General features: G+C 43.6%; 1 long non-coding RNA gene across 1 annotated transcript in view; it reads right to left on the bottom strand.

Annotated features, from left to right (window-relative positions):
* Nucleotides 1-23,529, bottom strand: part of LOC144690163 (uncharacterized) — a 1,928,633-nt gene that overhangs the window by 1,235,785 nt on the left and 669,319 nt on the right. The window contains exon 3 of the long non-coding RNA XR_013578781.1: nucleotides 9,942-9,995. This is a non-coding gene — a long non-coding RNA (uncharacterized LOC144690163). The remainder of the gene's footprint in view (nucleotides 1-9,941; nucleotides 9,996-23,529) is intronic.

The raw sequence follows: 23,529 nt of genomic DNA, 5'->3' as shown, positions 1-23,529 counted from the left end.
AACCCACAACCTTTACCACCGAGAAGGACAAGGGCAGCGGACACATGGGAACACCACCACCTGAAAGCTCCTCTCCAAGTCACTCACCATCCTGACTTGGGAATATATCGCCATTCCTTCACTGTCGCCAGGTCAAAACCCTGGAACTCCCTCCCTAACAGCACTGTGCGTGTACCTATACCATATGGACTGCAGCGGTTCAAGAAGACAGCTCAGCATCACCTTCTCAAGGGCAATTAGGGATTGGCAATAAATGCTGGCCTAGCCAGCGATACCTGCATCCCATAAACAAATAATAAAAAAAAAACAACACCCTGGTTGCTTTTGAAGTAGTCTGGAAAAGGAACATCTGAAAGCAGCAAAAGGCAGCAAAAGACCTCCTATCTTTACACTAATGTGAACTCTGCCTGCCTACATCTTACTGGGGACAACAGACAAAGAAATCAGAGTCAGAGAGTTATACAGCACAGAAACAGGCCCTTTGGCCCATTATGTCTGTGCCGGCCACCAATCACCTATGCATTTTCCAGCACTTGGCCCATAGCCCTGTATGCTATGGCATTTCAAGTGCTCATCTAAATACTTCTTAAATGTTGTGAGGGATCCTGCCTCTACCACCTCCTCAGTCAGTGTGTTCCAGATTCCACCCACCATCTGGATGAAAAAATGTTTCCTCAAATCCCGTCTAAACCTTCTTCCCTTTACCTTAAATCTATGCCCCCTGGTTATTCACACCTCCACTAAGGGGAAAAGTTTCTTCCTATCTACCCTATCTATGCTCCTCATAACTTTGTATACCTCTATCGGGTCCCCCCTCAGCCCTCTCTGCTCTAAGGAAAACAACTCTAGCCTATCCAGTCTCTCTTCAAAGCAGAAACACTCCAGCCCAGGCAAAATCCTGGTGAATCTCCTCTGCACCCTCTCCAGTGCAATCACATCCTTCCTTTAGTGTGGCAACCAGAACTGCACACAATACTCCAGCTGTGGCCTAACTAGTGTTTTATACAGCTCCAACATAACCTCCCTGCTCTTATATTCTGTGCCTTGGCTAATAAAGGCAAGTATCCCATATGCCTTCTTAACTACCTTATCTACCTGTGCTGCTGCCTTCAGGGATCTATGGACATGTACAGCAAGGTCCCTCTGATCTTTTGTACTTCTCTGGGTCTACCATTCACTGTGTATTCCCTAGCTGTGTTAGTCCTCCCAAAATGCATCACCTCACACTTCTCAGGATTAAATTCCATTTGTCACTGCTCTGTCTATCTTACCAGCCCACCTATATCACCCTGTAATCTAAGGCTTTCCTCCTTACTATTTACAAAACCACCAATTTTCATGTCATCTGTGAACTTACTGATCATAGCTCCTATATTCACTTCTAAATAATTAATGTACACTACAAACAGCAAGGGTCCCAGCACCGATCCCTGTGGTACACCACTTGCCACAGCTCCCAATCACAAAACAACCTTCGACCACCACCCTCTGTCTCCTGCCACTAAGCCAATTTTGGATCCAATTTGCCAATTGCCCTGGATCTCATGGGCTCTTACCTTCTTGACCAGTCTCAAATGCAGGACCTTGTCAAAAACCTCACTGAAGTCCATGTAGACTACATCAATTGCATTTCCCTCATCTACACAACTACACAACCTCAAAAAATTCAATCAAATTTGTTAGACATGATCTCCCCCTGACAAAGCCATGCTGACTATTCCTGATTAATCACTGCCTCTCCAAATGGAGATTAATCCTATCCCTCAGAATTTTTTCCAATAGTTTCCCTACCACTGATGTTAGACTCACTGGCCTGTAATTACCTGGTTTATCTCTACTACCCTTCTTGAATAATGGTACCACATTCACTGTCCTCCAGTCCTCTGGCATCTCTCCTGTGGCCAGAGAGGATTTGAAAATAGTGTCAGAGCCCCTGCAATTTCTTCCCTTGCCTCACACAGCAGCCTGGGATACATCTCATCTGGTCCTGGGGATTTATCCACTTTTAAGCCCGCTAAAACTGCTCATATCTCCTCCCTTTCAATGCAAATTTGTTCAAGCATATCAAATTGTGAAGACTTCAAATTCCAAAGCAGTGTTTCCAGGAAAAACAAGGACTATTATTTAAAGAACTGCCTCAACCATGAACAACATGATCATGATCACAATGGTTATTGTGTTACAGCCTAGGTAACTAATCAATGAACTATCTACTTTCTTGCCTTTTAGCCGTGAATCTTAATTTTGTCAGAAGTTAACCTCCTCCACTCTTTAGCTTGTAATTTGTGTGCGAGTGTTACAATGGTTGAGATGTGTGTTTACATTTTAAAAATGTCCTTATATCTTTACCTCGGTGGTTTTTTAGCACACTAAAAACTAACCCTCTTTGTTTTAAACTCAGGAAAGCCTGTCGGACTGAGTTCATTGCAATCAATACTTAAATGGTTAAGTACATATGCTGAATTGACACATTTATCCTGATAAATTAAAAAAAAAGACCTGATACAATCAATTGAGGAGTGGGAAAAGAGGAGGAGTTATTGCACCTGCCCTCACGTGGTCATAACAGGGATTCAGTATTCTGTGAAAACCCCAATCCTTAACACTGGTGAGAGACATACATTTTATTGATGCTGCACTTGGTCCTATTCTTTGGTCCATGCAACTACCTGCGGGGTTGCTGGCAGTGATGTCATAGGCACTGCGACTGCATGTCTGGTGAGTGCAGCCCGTGCAGTTGTGGTGGCAGCAAATGCAGCCATCCTACATTACAACAGTAACTACATTTCAAAAAGCACTTAATTGGCTCTAATGTGTTTTGGGACATCCTGAGGTCATGATAGGTGCAAGTCTTTTTTTTTCCTTTCAATCAACATTATTAAACAATAGGCTGACATTCCATTCATCTGATTGCTCTTTGTAAAGCACAGCTAGCATGGAACAGCACCTCTGTTTCCCAAGACATCAGATCGTTGCACTCCCAGAGTAGTTCAGTTTTATGCTGAAGTAAATTGAGATGTTTTAACATGCTAGGTATTCACAAGGGCATAGTGAGTGCTAGGGAATGAACTTGCAGTCCAGCGGTCATAAACCCAATTCCCATCAATGGCAAGTTGAGAAACTGGCTTCAATAAATCTAAGGATTTGCCAGATAAAATAACTATGAAATTTTCTGTATCGTTGCTGAATCCTGACTGATGTATTAATATCTTATACAAAGGGTAACTTGTTATCCCTGCATGATCTGGCCTACATACATTTCTAGTCCCACAAGGTGTGGTTAAGTCTTAACGCCCTCAGACCAATGAATGCCAGTGTCACCCACATTCTATGAACAAAAATCTTCAACATCACCTTAATTTTGGCCAAGTACAGAGAGAATTTTGTCTGTGGGAAAATGTTGTTGTTTGATTCTTTTAATGAAGAACCTAAGCTAATGTTATAAAATATTTACCTCTCGCAACAGAGATTGATGTCGCTAATACCTGGCTTGTGCACTCAGAGTTTCATTCAGTCCTCTCAGATTCTGACACTTTGGGGCAATTTTAACCTAACTCTCCGGCCAGGAAACCCATCAGATCATGCGGAATGTTAATTTTATACCCTGCCCTAATATTAATCGTTGACTTCAATGGAATGTAAAATTTCCACCCAATCCTGTCAGTTTCCTGACTGGTGTGATAGGTTTAAATTTCCCTCATTGCGCAGGTTGTAAAATCAATGTTCCACCCTGATCCCATGGGTTTCCCACCTGACAAGTGATATTAAAATTACCCCATTTTATTTATGGGGGTGAACAGTGGAGGGTTATTTACAAGTGTACTTGTCTGCAAAAACGCCAACTAACTTCTAAACCCTTAGCAAATACCTTTACCTTTCACTAATATAGTTAAACAAATTGTCCAATTTTATAAAGGGCAGTTGTTTTGGCCTTTTTAGTTCCATCTTGATGTGTTCTGTTATTACAGCTAGAAACTGTATTCTGTAACTATATCCTGCTCCATTTCTATGGCAATCATTTAGTTTTGCAATACAGTACAACAAGCTCCACTTAAGTAAATGCCTGGCCTAGTAGGAGAACGCTACTTGAAACAAAAACAGAAAATTCAGCCCCATATATCATAACTTTTGCAATTTGCCGAAAGAAAATGTACTAAATAAGGTCATGACTGCTTATTTTTTTTCCAAAGTAGAAGATATTTAAGAAGAAAAGAACGTAGGAAATAGAAGCAGGGCTGTCTGGCCCTTTGAGCCTGCTTCATTATTCTGTAAGATCGTCATTGATCGTCTAATGCAACATCACTTTTTTTCCCTGTCCTTATACTCTTGACAGTCTTGAATATACTTAACAACTGAGCATCCACAGCCCACTGTGGGTTCTGAGGGTTCGCAGCCCCCTGAGTGAAGAGATTTCTCCTCCTGTTGGTCCTAGATGGTCAAGTCCTTATTCTAAGATTGGAGCGGAACCGTCCTAGATTTGCACAAAGTATGATAGCGGGCGGGAATAAAGTCACTTTACCCGCCAACTGCAATGGCGGCTTTTCGCGCCATGTCATTCCATTCACGCCTCATTAATCATGCAGCCACAGGAAATATGCCATCTCACTGGTGGGCGGCCTGCGATTTGCACGCTACGCTGTTACCTTGCCACTCCCTCACGCAATGCACCGCATTTAAACTGCTGCTTACACTTCGCAATGCTTGCAGCCCAGGGCTGCTCCAGTGAAGATATAGCCCCAAAAGCCAAGAAGGGTGCAGCCTCCCGATTCAGTGGTGCATCCCTGGGACGCCTTCTGGGTGTCGTGGAGGCCCGCTGCAATGTCCTCTAGCTCTGCTCTGGCCATTGGTCTCACCACTCCATCTTAGGAGGCGGTGGCAGTAGTGGTCAGTGCCAATGCTGTGAACAAGAGGTTCGCCATCCAGTGCAGAAAGAGGATGAATGATCTCATCCATACCGCTAAGGTAAGTCAATCATCTTGTCACTCTAAACTCACAAGGCCATCACGCATTCACTGGCATCTCACTCACTGCCAGCGCTCAAGGGACATACCACTCACTCTCTCACACACACCCTCACATCTCTATCTGGCCTTATTTCCTCAGGAGACTGCCTCCTCAGCCCTCACCATTTTGAAGTCACTTGCAGAGATCAACACATGCCCCCAAACACACCCTGGTATAACCCCCCTTCCCCAGTACAGCCCTGCAGCCATTGTAAAGCCATCCCTGCCGCCACTCCTGCCTTACTGCTGGTCAGGTAGGTAGAGACCTGCCCATGAGCCCCCCAAAAAGTGATGTGGCGTTGCCTGCGGAGCCTGGTGCTAATGACCGTGAGTGTTCTCCGAAGTGAGCTAGGCAAACAAACCTTGAAATAATAAACAAAGTTCACCAGTTGCTTATGTACAGTTGTGAAACCCATCAGCGTGCAATCACACTGACATGCCCGGGTGATCCAGTGAGGCGGTGGGGGGGTGGGGGTGGGGGGGTGGTGATTCTGGCAAGCAGGGCTTATAATAAGATGCTAGAATATTGAAATTAGGTTCCTGATGTGTGGTGGCAGGAAACACAGCCTGCTATTGACGGGCGAAGCGGACAATCACAAACTGGGTTCGCAACAGCGTGAAACTGATTTTTGGCCATCTCACCATATTGTCCCTCCCCGCCCGCCATACAGGGCCAGAAAAGTTCGGCCCTAGGGCCCCTAGTTCTAGACTTTCCAACCAGGGGAAGTAGCCTCTCTGAAACTACCCTGTCAAGCCCTCTAAGAATTTTATACATTTCAATGAAATCGCTTCTCATTTTTCTAGACTCCAGAGAATGTGGACCTTGCTATTCAATTTACCCCCACAGGGCAACTCCTTCATCCTCGGAATCAATCTACTGAACATTTGTTGCACCCTCTTTAAGGCAAGCATACCCCTCCTTAGGTTTGGGCAACAAAGCTATCCACAGTACTCCATGGGCTGGATTTTACCGTCAGCAAGCGGGGGCGGGGCCCGCTCGCCGACGCATAAAATGATGTGCGGTGACGTCGGGTGGAACTCCTGACATCACTGTGCCCCATTTAAATTTTCAGGAAGGCGGGGGCACAGCAAAATCAGCTGTGCACCCGCCGACCTGTCAATGGCCAATTGAGGCCATTGACAGAGCAATTAAAGTAATTAGTGGACCTGCCCATCCAACCTTAAGGTTGGCGGGCAGGCCAGGAGCCCCAGTGGGAATTAGAATAAACATGAAACCTCATCCACGGGCGGGATGAGGTTTCATGTAGGGTTTTAAAAATTTTAATTAAGCTTTTTTGGAAATTATGAACATGTCCCAACTCATGTGACATTGTCACATGAGGGGACATGTAAGGGAATTTTTTTTTTCTATTTTTAATATTTTTGAAAGTAGAGGCGATCTTCCTGAGGCAGCACTTAGCCTCAGGGAGATGAGTGCGCTCTTTTGCGCGCTTGCGGGAAAGAGCGCACTCTCGATTTTAAGGCATTCCCCCCCGCCCGCACAGGGAGCACATAGCACTTCCCTGCGGATGTCACGTTGGGCTGGCCTTAATTGGCCCGCCCACGTAAAATGGCGCCACGCCTCCAATTGGGGGCGCTGATCGGAAGCGCGCCCGCCCATCAACATCAACCACCCCCCCCACCACCCAACGGGGGGAATATTCAGCCCCATGTGTAGTCTCACCAAAGCACTACATTATTGCAGCAGGCCTTCCTTAGTCTTACACTCCAACCGCCTTGCATTAAAGGCATGCAAATCACAGGCCTTCCTAATTGCTTGCTGTACCTGCAAGTTCTATAATTAATAATGGTTTTCTTTCAAATTCTAAAACTTGCATGTTTCAAATTTAAAATGGCGAAATACATATAGTGCACTAGACTGATTTAGTATTTGAAACACACAAAAGAGCACAGCCTGTTAGTTACTGAGAAAACTATTTTGCTTTTGCTTTGTGCACTCTACTCCAACAAAGGTGCTAACCCATTTTTAAGAAACACATCGATGCCTCTGTTAAAATAGTGGAGAGAGAGAAAAAAACTATGAGAAAATGAAGCATCTGTATGGTTAGATTCTTTACAGTCATTTTCAGGATTCCTTATGCATTTTTTAAAAATCGGAGCAGCATCCATTTATACTGCTGAGGGATGTCAGCAAGCCGTCCTTGCAATTAATACCATGCAAGAATCTAAATAGCAGAACATTATTAACAATTTATTTCATAGCAGCTGAAGTGTCACAGAGTGCTATTTTTAGTGCACTGGTTAATGTGCCAGCCTTAAATGCATCAGTACATTATTCTGCATGAAGCCATGAAACGGTTTACAATGAAGAGGCTAACAAGTAGTTAAAATGGTGCACACAGGAACTTCATAGAGAAAAATCCATTCAAGCAGCACTGCTCCTAGACCCTCGATAACATCAATGAAGAAAACTGCACAGGTATCGGCCCACGGAGCTGCTTGTCCCCGGGGAATCAACTTAAGTTTACATAGAATCTTTCCCCCTCCATGAGTTTGTGCATCAGTGAAAGTAACCATTCTGCTTTTCGGACGAATGAATGTGCTTCTCAAACAAAATTGGGGTAAGTTCTTCAGTCACTTTAACAGGATTTGACAGTTGCACGGAAATGTGGAGATAATAAAATCTGAAATCTCTATAGAAGTGCAGGAATTGCTGGTGCCACACAGCAGGTGGGTCTTTTCCTGTTACATTCTCACACTCAAATAGTGCTGCTTGCCTTTTTTTCTGGAACCATGCCGATCTTATCAACTTTTTATCTTGCCTTATCAAAGGCTTGGCTTAGATGACTGATGATAAGGGATCCCATGCAACCTGTTGTATATCTGTTCCTCTCAGATACTCAACAATCTGTTACTATTCTGTTCTCCCTTCATTTTGCTTCATGATTCCAAATGTTGAGATGGTGTGTCAGATTTCTGCGTTTTGTCCCATCTCACAAAAGTTCAGCCATGCAAGGATCTGCTGCCTCTTTTGGAATCCAGTGGATCTCCAGTCAGGAATTCTTCAAAACCCCAAGGAGAATTAGCTTTGCTCCGCTGCGTAGAATTTCCATTTCAGCACGTAAAAAAACATGGAAATAAAAATGATATGCCACAAGTACAACAAAGTGATACAAAACAAAGCCGTTTTCAATGGAGTTTCTTCAGATACAAAAGGAATAGATGTTTTTATAAGTTGAAAACATGGCCGTTGCCCTAATGTGGGAGGCATTTGCAATTGCTTAACATCCCCTCTAAAATATCAGACAAAAATGTCATGGGGTGCATTAAGTGCTCAACTGGTGATAATTTCAACTGTAATTTCAAGACTACTGTATATGACAAGAAATAATATCTGTCATGGCTAGACATGGAGCACATCAAATATCTCACAAGGGGAGTTAATCATTGTTTATTAGTCAGTCAGTTTCAAAAGTAGAGATGTTTATCATCATCTCTTTGATAGCATTTCAAAGATTCTAAAGTCTGTTTGAAAGAAGGGAACTAGACAGCAGGCAGGAGAAATATCCACTCGGCTGAAATGATATTTAGTGCTTCACTATTTGTGTGTATATATGAGTGAAGACAGTAAGGCCTCGGTGGTCAAGTAAACTGCTGACAGTCTCTGTTCGGGCTGCCAGAAGGATGTCCCTTTATACGAGTTGCTAGTGCCCATGAACCTGTACCTCATGGTAGGTCAGTTCTTTCATACATTGAGGAGAGCATAAGAAAACTGCTGCAATTCTAGGTTTGCATCTATTGCAGTGTAAAGTTTGCTTCTATAGTCCAATCATACATTATCTTCAGAGCTTATGGGATCCTCCGGTTCTTAACATGAATTCAGAATCTGTAAATGTCTCAGTTCTAACACTAAGGAAAGTTATAATTTCAACAGCTATTCTGGATGGCTTAAATTGGTGGGAAAGATCAATAAGCATGGATATCTTGTTCTAAAACATTTTAATGCACTAGGCGTATTTGGGCAATGGCAGCTATATTCAACTATTAAAAGCAAATCAACTGTCACTAAAGTTTGGCAAATAAAAAAACAGTGGTGTGGAATTTGTTTTAGAAGTTATGGTCTAGACAGAGTGGAATAAATTGTCTTCAACTAAAGTAAAAGCCCACCAAAATGAGAATGAGAAGAATTCTATACATTTTTCATGTTATTATGCAGAGATTATTTTACTTTTACAGCTTAATTCTTCCATTATCATTTTTCTAGAACACCGTTTCTCAGAACAGTTTGGGTGGACAGTACCTTCCCTCTCTTGCTGCACCACTTCCCCAATATTCTTGACAGAAAGCAATGAGTGAAACCGGGTTTTATATTTGTCTGTAGCCCAGCAGAGCCTTTCTCAAGTAAACCGTTTGCATGTAGATGTCTCAATGTGGAACGCTGGCAAATTCTTTGGATGTAGGTCATTGCAATCAAGACCTAATCCCATCTTTTGCACATTGGCTACATCCAGATATTTTTCAGCTAGAGGCATTTGGTAGTTATCAGGGCTAGCGTACCATGACATGGGGACAGTGATGTCAATCCCAATGCCACTTGGATCGGGTACCTTAAGACAGACCACAGATAGAGACTTGTGCCTTCCTTGTCGGCAGGGCTTGGGAATGCAGCACACGGCACACTGGCAGAACTCTGTAAGCCCTTTCTAATCTTTTGTTATTAAATATATTGTTCAATGTTTTATCAGCAATCCAAAAATGTTTCTCACTGCAGTGTAAATCTATTTTTCTACTGCCTCATAAGGACATGAAACTGGATTACAGAATTAACAATTTAGTTGTGTAATGAATATTAATAAGCCTTCCAACAGAATGAACACTTGTTTATCTGTAAACACAATGAAAATGGTAATGGAGGACAAAGCGCTAAAACCCTGCACTTAATTTGCTCTGCGAATGAGAACAAAGGAATAGACTCACGGTTGTTGTCTGGCATCAACCCAAGGTTCACCAAGCTGTTGCTGACTTGAGTGCCTGTTGAAAGTCAAAATATTGAAGCAATCAGGAACAAAATGTTATAAAAATTCTTTCTAACCTTTACATATTGTTTTATCTGTGACAGGGTTACCCATTATATTTCAAGCTACCCCCCCCCACCTCCCAACCCCCACCGCCCCACCACACTTGACAACAATTTTCTTTGCAGGATAGTGTTAGAGTTAAATGAAGGCTCAGTGCAGCAAGGCCGCACAATTGTTGAGAGAAAAAAAAAATCAAGATGAGCCTCAAGGCTAAAATATAAGCAACTGAAATCTTCAATACACAATTTATTTTCACAATGGGTTGCCAGATATCATCAACTTGAATGGGAGGCATAAAATACACAAAACAACAGCTGATAGTGCCTGATGGGTACATGATTAATACGCAGTTCATTTATTGGTGACATACTATAGTGCGAACATGATTTGTTATAAAATGGATTGGTGAGGCACTCTATAACTTCATCACTTCTTTTATAATGGAGTGACATTTCTTTACTATAAAACATTAATGAAGACAGTGAAAATTCTGCACACTGACATAACTTCAAAGTAGAGGCATGGCGGTGGGGGGTGTGTGTGGAGGGTGGGGTGTTGGTGGGTGGGGAGAATAGGTCATCTTACAATCTGAGGTAAAAATAATTCTCATAAACTGTTTTCCACCAAATTTTTCCTCTTACTTGACTCTTGTTGATTAGCACATGCAAGGGTATGATTCCATAGATGCTCAGTCCTCTGATGTCTTATTGAGCTGGTAATTCTCCTTACCCAAGCCTAGACATTGAGTATAGGTGGCCTAGAAAACTCAAGGATCTAGGACAATTGAACATAGCCCTATTCACATTCACATGCATCCTGTACGGTGATAACAAGGCAGTGATCAAGAATGGGAAGCCCAGTGAATGTTTTGCTCTCACAAGTCCAATAGGAAGAATCTAAAGCTCCCCTCATCTCGATGGCTCAGCTCCATGGAGCAGATTGCTCCTTAGGTTTTAAAGAAGAAAACATTAAGCCCCTTAAAAGTCCCGGGATGCAAAGTTTACATTGGAAACATATACCTCGTGTGCTCTTGTGTTAACCCTGCCAGTGTTTGCAGGATCAGTGGAAGGGCAATTGAATTGCACAGGGCAGGCTGCACCAGAGCTACTGCATATGCATCTCTGGCACCTTCTGTCTCATGTGGCTAGGAAACAGGGCACCTGACTGGCAATTGGCTGGCTCTGACTCTCCATTATACCCCGGCTATGTCCTCCTTGACTCCCTGTGGAAAGAGGGCAAAAGAATTGCATCTTCTATCAGAGGCTAAAATTACCTTCCAGATATGGAACATGCCATACTCCTAAACACATGTTGACCCCCTACTCCATCGGGTCACAAGGGCTCATTTCAATCCATCTGGAGTGCCAACCTCCAGAACCACACTGGGTCCAGAATGAGCCAGGGAATTATGAACTCATGCTGCAGAAAGCCCCCACCTCCTGATATTTGTCCTGTGTGACATATTGGAAAATTACGGCAATAATGAAGACCAAGAAGAACTGAATGTCTGCCATCTTCCAGTGGTGGACCATCTGGAGACCAGCTATCCCAACAGATTAAGAACATGAGAAATAGGAAAAGGAGTAGACCATTCAGCCCCTCAAGCCTATTCTACCATTCAGTCAGATCATGGCTGACCTGATCGTGGCCACAAGTCCATCTAGGATTCTAGTCTAGTCTATAATTAGCAGTAACTGGAAGTACTGTGTAAGCAGGCTAAGTTCCTACTTTCTTGCAGCTTAGACAGTGTAAACTCACTCTCTGCTGTCAGAGCTGAGTAGTTAATTATCTAACTGGTTGAATCGGGTTACACTAGCCCCAGTTGAGCTGGCTATAAATCAAGGCCTCTCTAATTAAGCATATGTGAGCTCCTGAATAATACTGTGATCCAGGGCAAACACGCCTGCAATAAGTGTTGGAGGCTCGAGGAGCTTCAGACTCTTCAACACATCAGGGAGAGGGAAAGTTACCTTGATGCTTAGTACCAGGAGGCAGTTACAGCACTTAGGATAGGGTCATATGATTTGGTCAGTGGTTAGGTACAGGAAGGTGTGACTGTGCGTGAGGCAGGTAAGGGGACCCAGAGGGCAGGAGTGCAGGAGTGCGAGCCTCTGCAATTGTTCAATAGGTCTGAGATTCGTCTTCTTGTTTGGGTGAGAGTGGGGCTGCAGGGTGGAAGAGCAAACTGGCCATGGCATTGTGGTACAGGAAGCCATCCAAGTTGGGGGAGTAAAAAGGAATGTAGTGGTAGTGGGGGACAGTATAGTGAGGGGGATTGACACTGTTGTCTGCAGCAAAGAGTGAGAGTCTAGGCTGCTGTGTTACCTATCCGGTGCCAGGGTTCGGGACACCTGCTCAGGGCTGGAGAGTAACTTGCAGTGGGAGGGGGAGGATCGGTTGTCATGGCCCATGTAGGTATGAACGACATAGGATCAACTAGAAAAGAGGTTCTGCATAGAAAGTATGAGGAGTTAAGTATTAAATTGAAAAGCAGAACCTCAAAGGTTATAATCTCTGGATTATTACCCAAGCGTGTGCAAATTGGCTTGGGGCACTGGCATCATAAGGATGGATGGACCATGAAAAATCGCGGACAAATGGAACTTTAATGGGCTTAATTGACCTCATAATTGTTGGCAGGCGCGTTTCTGACTTTCGTGTGCGCCCGCCAACTGAAATATCGCGCGAGCACGGGATAACGTTGGGTCGCTCGCCTGACGTCATCGCGCGCTATTTTACACTCGAGCAGGTCGGGTTTGTGGCATAATGGTATTGTTAGTGGATTAGTGTTCCAGAAACCCAGGGTAATGCTCTGGTGACCTGGGTTCAAATCCCACCACAGCAGATGGTGAAACTTGAATTCAATAAAAGTCTGATGATGACCACAAAACTATTGTTTACTGTTGTAAAAACCTGGTTCACTGATGTCCCTTAGAGAAGGAAATCTACTGTCCTTACCCGGTCTGGCAAACATGTGATTCCAGACCCACCAGCAATATGGCTGACTCTTAAATGCACTCTGAACAAGGGCAATTAAGAATAGGCAATAAATGCAGGCCTAGCTAGTGACGCCCACATGCCATGAGCGCATAATAAAGAGATATATTAAATGTCTCATTTTTGTCTCAGTGACCAGATCTGAGCACAGTACTCAAAATGTGTTCTGTCGAAAGTATCATACAATTTGAGCATGACTTAAAATGCTCGATGCTCTATTTGGCTATATAATTTGGTTTTCTTTGTGCATTGTTGGTTACTGATCTGCTGTGATTGGACATATTGAACATCAAATCCACTCATGTTCTCATGTCTTTGTGTACAGTTAACTCTACTGCAACCATGGATTCTGGAAAGCAATTCACATTCTACCTGGAATATTACCAAGTCAAAATCTGGCAAATGGACTATAATGTGAAAAAATGTGAAATTGTCCATTTTGGCAGGAAGAATAAAAAAGAAGCAAAAATCACAGCAAAATATTGCAGATGTTGGAAATCTGAAATAAAAAGAGAAAATGCTGGAAAAACTCAGCAGGTCTCAACTCAGTGCAGCTGCAACTCAAACTCAGAAGGTGCAGATCCAGGTACTTTTTAAAAGAGTTCAGAGTTTCTGCCTCTACCGCCAACTTGGGCAGCGAATTCCAGACACCCACTACCCTCTGTGTAAAAAAGTTCTTCCTCATGTCCCCCCTACACCGTCTGCCACTTATCTTGAATCCATGTCCCCTGGTTCTAGAATTCTCCATCAAGGGAAACAATTTTATCCTGTCCACTCTATCTATTCCCCTCATAATTTTGTGCACCTCAATCAAGTCACCTCTCAGCCCTCTTTGTTCTAAGGAAAACAACCCCAACCTATCCAACCTCTCCTCGTAGCTACACTTTTCTAACCTTGGCAACATTCTTGTAAACCTCCTCTGCACTCTATCCAGAGCTATTACATCCTTCCTGTAATGTGGTGACCAGAACTGCACACAATACTCCAGTTGTGGCCTCACCAATGTTTTATACAATTCCAACATTGTATCCTTACTTTTATATTCTATACCTCTGCCAATTAAACATCTGCTGCCAGATTGTACTATTCTAAAGCCCGGGGACACTGGCCTAAAAGAGCTGAAATTCTGACATTGTTTATCCATTGTTATTACACAAATCTGAAAATAATAGATCAAGTGCCTGCAATGCACCTTCTTTCCATGCTACCTGAATGACCTTTCACTATTTATCTGAGGTTTGCACAGAGAATAAGCAACCTACCTTCATTTACTTTGCTTGGATTCAGGAAATTATGTGGCTTTCGTACAGCATAAAACTAAGGCAAGTATCTGTTTATGTCTTCAAAGCCTAAGGAGCATCAACTCTCACATGAGAAACAGCAGCTAAGCTGTTACCCGAAGTAATAGGGTAGAATGATGCTTATCAAAACTTCAAAAAACTTCACAGTCTCTCTTGTACAAACTTATCCAGGTGAGTCATAACTCTAACTACACCAGATCCAATCAAGGCAGACAGGTCAAAGTATCTATAACTATTGTTCTTATTTAACACCTCTTTTTTAGGTTGATTGTGTTCTGTTGGGTTAAAATCAAGTGAAGAAATCACAAACTAGGCAGTCCAGACTGACATTCCAAATATCTACACCGAGGTGGAGAAACAGAGACATAGAAAATTTACAACATAGAAAGAGGCCACACAGCCATCATGTCAATGCCCGCTAAAAAATGAGTCGTCCAGCCTAATTATTTAACATTTAAACATTTGATAAGAACACAAGAACAGAATAAATAGGAGCAGGAGAAGGCCATATAACTAAGCCTCTGAGCCTGCTCTGCCATTCAATACAATCACAGCCGATCATCTGCCTCAATCCTATTTTCCCTCCCACTACTCATATTCCTTGATTGCCTGAGTGATGAAAATTTTGTCTATCTCAGCTTTAAATATAATCGGTGATGGAGCATCCATAAACTCTGTGGACTACAGAATTCCAAAGATTCGCAACCCTTTGAGTGAAGCGATCTCTCCTCATCTCAGTCCTAAAAGATTGGCCTCTTATCCTGAGATTGCACTCTCTCAGCGGCTACCCAGCCAAGCTCCTTCAGGATCTTATGTGTTACAATGAAAGCACCTTTCATTCTTCAAAATTCCAGAGAGAATAGGCCAATTTACTCAACCTCTCATCATAGGGAAACCCTTCCATCCCAGGAATGCAGATTTGTAATATTTCACTTTCAAGGTCGCTTCCAGCAAGCACATGAACAATTCCAATTATCTGAAGTTTGTTCAGACATCTAGGAAAATAAGAACGTAAGAACTAGGAGCAGGAGTAGGCAATTCAGCCCCTCGGGCCTGCCCCACCATTCAATACGATCATGGCTGATCTCATTTCAGCCTTAACTCCAATTTCCTGCCCTCTCCCCATAACCTTTCAACCCATTATTAATTAAAAATCTGTCTATCTCCTCCTTAAATTTATTCAGTGTCCCGGCATCCACTGCACTCTGAGGTAGTGAATTCCACAGATTCATTACCCTTTGAGAAAAGTAATTCCTCCTCATCTCTGATATAAATCTACCACCCCTTAGCCTAAAACTATGGCCTCTCATTCTAGAATGCCCCACAAGGGGAAATATCTACTCCATGTCTACTTTGTCTATCCCCTTTAGCATCTTATATACCTCAATTAGATCTCCTCTCAACCTCCTAAACTCTAGCGAGTATAGGCCTAAACTGCTCAATCTCTCCTCATAAGACATGCCCCGCATCTCTGGAATCGATCCAGTGAACCTCCTCTGAACCGCCTCCAGTGCAACTACATCCTTCCTCAAGTAAGGGGACCAAAACTGTGCACAGTTCTCCAGGTGCGGTCTCACCAATGCCTTGTACAGTTGCAACAACACTTCCCTATTTTTATACTCTATTCCTTTAGCAGTAAATGCCAAAATTCCATTTGCCTTCCTTATTACCTGCTGTACCTGCATACTAGCTTTCAGCGATTCATGCACGAGGACACTCAGATCCCTCTGCACTGAAGCATTCTGAAGTTTCTCTCCATTTAAATAAGTCGCCTTTTTATTCTTCCGACCAAAATGGATAACCTTACACTTATCCACGTTAAACTCCATCTGCCAGATTTTGGCCCATTCACCTAACCTGTCCATATCCATTTGTAAATTTCTTATTTCTTCATTGCAACTTACTTTCCCACCTATTTTGGTGTCATCTTCAAATGTAGCTTTAGTACCTTCTACCTCTGAATCCAAGTCATTAATATAGATTGTAAATAGTTGGAGCCCAAGGACTGAACCCTGTGGCACCCCACTAGTTACAGCTTGCCATCCAGAAATCTATGGAGGAGTTTAAACTTTATGACCTGCAGGAAAAGCGTGGGGGGGTCGGGGTGTAGGGAGTGGCAGGTGTGGAGGATAGGCCTGGAAGTGTGTGGGAAACCTGGAAGTTAGAGCTACCCTGCACATTATGGAAATTCAACTCCACATTGTGCCTGTGACACCACTGACGTATTTCCTATCTGGAAGTCAGTCTACTTGACAGGCTTGGCTTCCAGTCTGGCTTCCATGTTGGAGAAGAGGTCCCCAGACCAGGTAGGTCTAAGTCCCAGCCCCTAGTTGAGGCCAGGAGGAGCGGCTGGAAAGGAAGTCCGATGCCTGGGGGGTTGTCCGATTTCTGACCCTGGAGGGGTCCAATCTGGGAGGAAGTGTCTAATCCTGGGAAATGGGGGAAACATGACTAGCCAGAGTTAAATTTGAAATGGTGGACACCTACCTTCACTATAACATTTAAACTGCCAACCCATCTCCTGGGAGTACATTGGTCACCCAGCCACTTCCCTGGCCCTGTTAAACACGACTGATTGGAGACTGGTTGAGAATGAGATTCAACCCACCACCTGAGTCAAACTCACCTATTTACTGGGGTTTAGATTCCACCCTAGCTTCTGTGCTAAATCACTTGACAGATACCCCAGATTTTCAGGTGAAACAGTCCCCTTTTCAAAACACTTGTTCTTTCTCCTGTAGCTGTAATCACCTACAATAACACCAGGTTGCATCAGGGATAATTATCTATTCCCAATCAGCAGGACTGAAGTAATGCAAATATTTTGATCACCCATCCAAATTGGGAACGGTAAAGCATACCAGAACTCCTGGGGTCAGCAATAAGGCAAGGTCAGCTGGTCGTGCAAAGTCAATAGTTAATCAAGTGAAGCGGGTGAGGAATTGAAAGAACTGCCCAGCTGTCAAAGAACTATCCAGCTGTCAAAGAACTGTCAAGAACTGTCCAGCTGTCAAGGAACTGTCAAGGAAATGTCAATGCTGTCAAAGCCATCAAGGAAGTGTTCAAAGATACTAGGTGAGTTAGTGTGGAGGGGGTAAGGGAAAAGGTTGATGGATGTGGGAATGGGTTGGCATGAGTTGGCACTAAGTTGGCCTTGAGATGTGAGGGGTAATGGGGGTGGGTAGAGGGGAATGGGTTTCCATAGGTGGTATGAGGGGCCTTGGGGGTGGGTAGGGAGTATGGGTTGGCATGGGTGGGCAATGGGGATGTTTGGAGGGTGAGCTAGGTGCGGAGTGAGGGCTGGAGGAAGTTTTTTTTTTGGTTTTATTATTATTATATATTCGTTTAAACACAGTGCCAGAGCACAGAGGCAGGCCTTCCGCCCAGCCCGCCTCTGCACCCGGCAACCTTTACACTCATTCCGGGGTCACCTGCCCCAACTCTTATTTCAGCCCGGTCCCTCCACCCCTGACAGAAAATCCGACCTATAGGGTGGACATTTTTAAAGATTGGATTTGCAGAGCCAGGAAATCTCCCGTCTCTGCACACCTGACCCAGCGATGAAAACCTGGGCCAAAGTTTCACTTCTCACATGGGAAGACTCAAGGGTACAGAGACTGTTCTGATAGTGTGCTTTCCATTATGTAAAGTATGCTCATTTAAGTAGACAACGATGTAGATAGCTATGTCATCACAGGACGTGATGCAATGTCATGTGATGCACGGCAGCCATCTTACTTTGTTGGCATGTGTAGCAGCTGTGAGAAGAAGTGTCCATTAAACATTTGTGCTCAACTTCTTTGCCTGCCTTCAGCTTCATTTCTTTAGTCTATAAGAGGATTATACAACACAGACTCGAGTGCATTATCAGAAAAAAAAATCCTAAAATATGCCAAGATAATGGATGAGGATCCTGATTTTTTTTTTGAGGGCATAGCAATGAGCAGTGACAGAACTGATGTGAACACTGAACTTTGTGCAGGAAAGGTTTGGATCAGAGTTTAGAATTAATTGCAGTTTGCGAAGGGTAGAAGCAGGGAGGCCAGCAAGGAATGCATTATAATGTCACAACTTTCAAGATAACAAAGGTTTCACCAGCAGTAGGGAGGGGTAGGGACAAAGTTGAGCAATCTAATTGGGAAGTGTTACACAGTATGTGAACAAACTAAAAAGGATAGGCATTCTTAAGTGTAGTTGGCATTCTTTGAATTAAGCACAAACTGTTTGAAATATTTCTCCCCAGACTTAATGTTGAGATATTCTGATTGGATTTCTCTTTGAATGGAAATGGTTTTATTTTTCTGATGAAGAGTCATTCGGACTTGTCACGTCAACTGTGTTCCTCTCCGCAGATGCTGTCAGACCTGCTGAGTTTTTCCAGGTATTTTTGTTTTTGTTTTTATTTTTCAGTGGCTTCTGTTTGGAGACTCAGCATCATGCACATGTTATTGATCATTTTTTAAAAAAATATCTGGATGCACATCATATCCAAGCCCTAAAATCGAATCATCAAAGAATGGAGAGACCTTTTTTCACTTATTGAAAAGGCTGAAGACACCCAGATTCAGTATGTCGTTTCTGCAGGAAAGAATGCCACTTTTCATGACCACTGGATGTCTCAAAATGCTTTGCAGCCATTTAAGTACTTTTAAACTGTAGGCACTATTGTAATGCAGGAAGCTCAGCAGCTAATTTACACACAGCAAACTCCCACAAACAGCAATGTGATAATGACCAGATAATCCTTTTTTTTTTGTAATATTGATTGAGGAATAAATATTGGTCAGATGACCAGGGATATCTGCCCTGCTGTTCTTTGAAATAGTGCCTAGGGCTCCTCTACATCTACACAAGCAGACTGCAGGGACCTTGGTTTAACATCTCATCTGAAAGATGGCAACTCCAACATTGCAGTGCTCCCTCAGTATTACACTGGAATGATTTTTGTGCTCAAGTCCTGGAGTGGGGTTTGAATTCAGAACCTTGTGAATCAGAGGCAAGTGTGTTACTGGGATTTGGGGCCATTGAGACCCACTTGTGAAGCTCATGCTACCACAGTTGAAAAGAAGCAAGAGGAGATGCACTTATAACAAGGCTCACCTTAACATAGCTTAATGAATCTCTACCAAAATCTTTTACGTAAATTCGTGCGAATCACCTTAATCTGAAATACAGGTATACCTTCACTTGGAGAATAGCGGGTTGCCACACCTCAGGCTAAACAGTTTTATCTATTCTGTTTTACAATGCAACCCCATTTGGTTGCTTTTCCCACCATTCCCACCATATGGATAGGATGCTTCCCCTGACTGGTGAGTCGAGAACCAGGGGACACCATATCGGAAGAAGGGGCAGGCCATTTAAGACTGAGGTGAGGAGGAATTTCTTCATGCAGAGGGTGGTGAATCTTTGTGATCCTCTACCCCAAAGGACTGTGGAAGCTCAATCATTGAGCATGTTCAAGACAGAAATCGATAGATTTCTGGATACTAATGACATCAAGGGATATGGGGATAGTGGGGGAAAAATGGCATAAGAAGTAGACGACCAGCCATGATCTGTTTGAATGGCAGAGTAGGCTTGATGGGCTAAATGGCCTACTCCTATTCCTGTTTATGTTCCTATGTTCCCACGCTTCCAAAAAGACACTTACATTGGGCGACTGGTTATCACTGCATAATGATCGTAGGAAATTGAAATAGATTGAAAACAATACCCTACAGCTCAGGAGAAAAAGATCACATCTGAAATGACAGCCTTTTTTTATATATATATATTGATGCTTTGACGTGCAAGATCCCAAGCATGACAGATGCATGATATGTGCAAAAGTTTTTGTATTTAGGTTTTTGGAGATTTACTATGAGATTAGACTGATGTGCTGGGAATATAAAATTACTTCTTGTCGCTACATAATGCAAGTCTGAATGTCAAGAAGATATAATAATTCTCATAATGCTATTGGAATTTATTGTAAAATAGAGTAACAGTGGGATGTGTCTATATATATATATATATAAATATGTGTGTGTGTGTGATTTAATTGAATTAGAGGCAGCCAGTCTGGGGTGCTTTGATCTAAGAAGAGAGGTTAGGTTTGAAATGTTAATTAGATAAACGTGGGGAAGTTTAGAAACATAGGTGTCAAGGGAACATTTGCATTTTGAAATAAACCAGGCTAGGCTGTTTTCAAAGAAGGAGTGAAATGTGTCACCTAGCCAGGTGAAGTTTAGAAACTGTGGCCTGAATTTTTCAGCCGGCGTGTGGGGGCAAGGCCCAACAGGGCGGCGCTTAAAATGACGCGCGATGACGTCGGGCGTGCGTCCCAATGTCATCGTGTTGTCTCGCGATGTTTTGCTCAGCGGGCGCGCGCCAGAGTTGGCTGTGCACCCGCTGATATTTAAACGGCCTATGAAGGCCACTAATGAAGTAATTAAAACAAAAAACTACTGCGGATGCTGGAAATCCAAAACAAAAACAGAATTACCTGGAAAAACTCAGCAGGTCTGGCAGCATCGGTGGAGAAGAAAAGAGTTGACGTTTCGAGTCCTCATGACCCTTCAGCAGAACTGAGTAAAGTTACGAGAGGGGTAAAATATAAGCTGGTTTAAGGTGGGGGGGGGGGGGTGGGGGGAGAGAAGTTGGGGGGTGGTGGTTGTAGGGACAAGCAAGCAGTGAAAGGAGCAGATAATCAAAAGATGTCACAGACAAAAGGAACAAAGAGGTGTTGAAGGTGGTGATATTATCTAAGAAAATGTGCTAATTAAGAATGGATGGCAGGACACTCAAGGTACAGCTCTAGTGGGGGTGGGGTGGAAGGACTGACAGGGTATTACATTTATAGATTTAAAAATAATGGAAATAGGTGAGAAAAGAAAAATCTATATAAATTATTGAAAAAAACAAAAGGGAGGGGGAAGAAATGGGGTGGAGATGGGGGGAGGGAGTTTAAGATCTAAAGTTGTTGAATTCAATATTCTGCCCGGAAGGCTGTAAAGTGCCTAGTCAGAAGATGAGGTGCTGTTCCTCCAGTTTGCGTTGGGCTTCACTGGAACAATGCAACAAGCCAAGGACAGACATGTGGGCAAGAGAGCAGGGTGGGGTGTTAAAATGGCAAGCTTTTATGAATTAAATGATTTTTTTTGGAAATATAAAAGCATGGCCCATCTCATGTGACACAGTCACATGAGGGGACATGTTTAATTAAATTTTCAATTCATTTATTTATTTCAAAAGCGCTTCAGTGTCCCTGAGGCAGCTCCATGCCTCAGGGAGATTGAAGCGCTCTTTCGTGCATGCGCGAAAGAGCGCTGGCCCCGACTCTCCCTCCTCCTCCTGCCCGCACAGGTAGCGCTGAGCGCTATGGCTCATGTCTTATGCTAGGTGGGCCTTAATTGGCCCGCCTGTGTAAAATGGCGGCGCGCAGCCGATCGTGGGCGGCAGTCGACTCCATGACCACCCCTGCCCGTTCCGGCCGACTGAAAAATTCAGGCCAATGTGTTTATTTTTTTCAAAGATTCCTGGTAAAACTTAGTGCTGTGAGAGGGCTTCATTATCAGGGAGATAAAGTCCAAAGACACAGTGAAACAATGGGTATTTGCATTCAAAGAGGGCGATATGTATAAAGAAGGAGCAAGGGTTGTGCATATGGGAAGGCATTTTAAAATCTTACAAGTGTGTGAAAAAAACCTTCAGCAGCTATGACTCAAGCTGCTGCCTTCAAAGGATTGAAGTTAAGAAAACTCACTTGGAAGTCAACTTGTTCAGGGTATCATGTTTATTTGCCTTGGTCTTTTAAAATCTCTGGGCCGAAATTTTCGTTTGGAGGGCAGGCGCATGCCCAACCCGCCTGAGCTTGAAATGACATATTGTTGAAATCGGCCCAGCGTGCCAACGTCAATATGCAGTCGCACAATAATTTAGTCGGCCAACAATTAAAAGGCCTGCTAAGGCCATTAATTAATCAATTAAATTAAATGTTTTGCTGCCCGCCCAACCTAACGGTTAGCCGACAGGCGAAAAGGCCAAGTGGCCTTTGAAATTTTTTGTAAACCTCATCCACGGGTGGGATGAGGTTTCCAAAAGCAAATAAAGGGACATATTTCATTCCATTTTAATTTTTTTATCTGCTTTTTTAAACAGTGCGTCATCCTTATGAAGTGATCACTCGCGTGCAGGCGCGAGGTTTGTGCTCGGCCCACTCGCTCTCCTCCACCCCCACCCCTCACCCCACACAGGCAGTGCTCAGTGCTGCCGCTCGCATTTCACGCTGGGCGGGCCTGAATTGGCCCGTCAGTGTGAAATTGCGGTCTGGTGCCAATCGCAGACAGCAGTTGGCTTCCCAACTGCCCCTGGCTGCCCTCGCCAAGCCTGCCCGCCAAGGACAAAATTCTGTCCTATGTGTCTTACTATTGCCTTAATGGAAGTGTAACTGGGAGTTAGACTGATTAGGGGATTAAAACATTATCATAGTAGTAATTTGTAGATCTATGTATGTATTTAAAGCCATTCCTTCTGTTAATAAATGTTTAATCTAGTCATGTAAAAACCTATAAGACTTGGGCCAGAAGTTTCATCGGTGATTTGGAGGCGGGACTCACTCGCCAACGGGAAAATGACGCCGGATGACATCGGGAGGAACCCCCAATGTCATCCCGGTCCGTTTAAATTTTTAGGAAGGCGGGCGGACAGCGAAATCAGCTGTCCGCCCGCCGACCTGTCAATGGCCAATTGAGGCCATTGACATGATCGTTAAGCTCATTGAAAGACTTGCCCATCCAACCTTAAGGCTGATGGACAGGCCAGGCCCCAGTGGGCTTCTGATGATACATGAAACCTCATCCACTGGCGGGATGAGGTTTCATGTCCGTTTTTTAAAAGTTTATTAAAGTTTCACTCATATTTATTAACATGTTCCATCTCGTGTGACAGTGTCACATGAGGGGGACATGTTAATAACATTTTTCTTTCTCTATTTTTGAAGATTTTTAAACATTCAGCGCTCTCCCTGAGTCTCAGGGAGCAGTGTGCTCTTTCGCGCACAAGCGCGAGAGAGCGCACTTTGACAGGTGGGGAATCCCTCCACCCCCCCACCCCCCACACAGGAAGTGCATAGTGCTTCCTGTCGGGCAGGCCGCTGTGCGGGCCTTAATTTGCCCGCCCACGTAAAATGGCAGCCAGCCCCGTTTC

The sequence above is a fragment of the Cetorhinus maximus genome, chromosome 2 (assembly GCF_964194155.1).
Source record: "Cetorhinus maximus chromosome 2, sCetMax3.hap1.1, whole genome shotgun sequence".
In the NCBI taxonomy this organism is placed as follows: Eukaryota; Metazoa; Chordata; class Chondrichthyes; order Lamniformes; family Cetorhinidae; genus Cetorhinus; species Cetorhinus maximus.
This window is presented reverse-complemented; position numbering and strand designations above follow the sequence as displayed.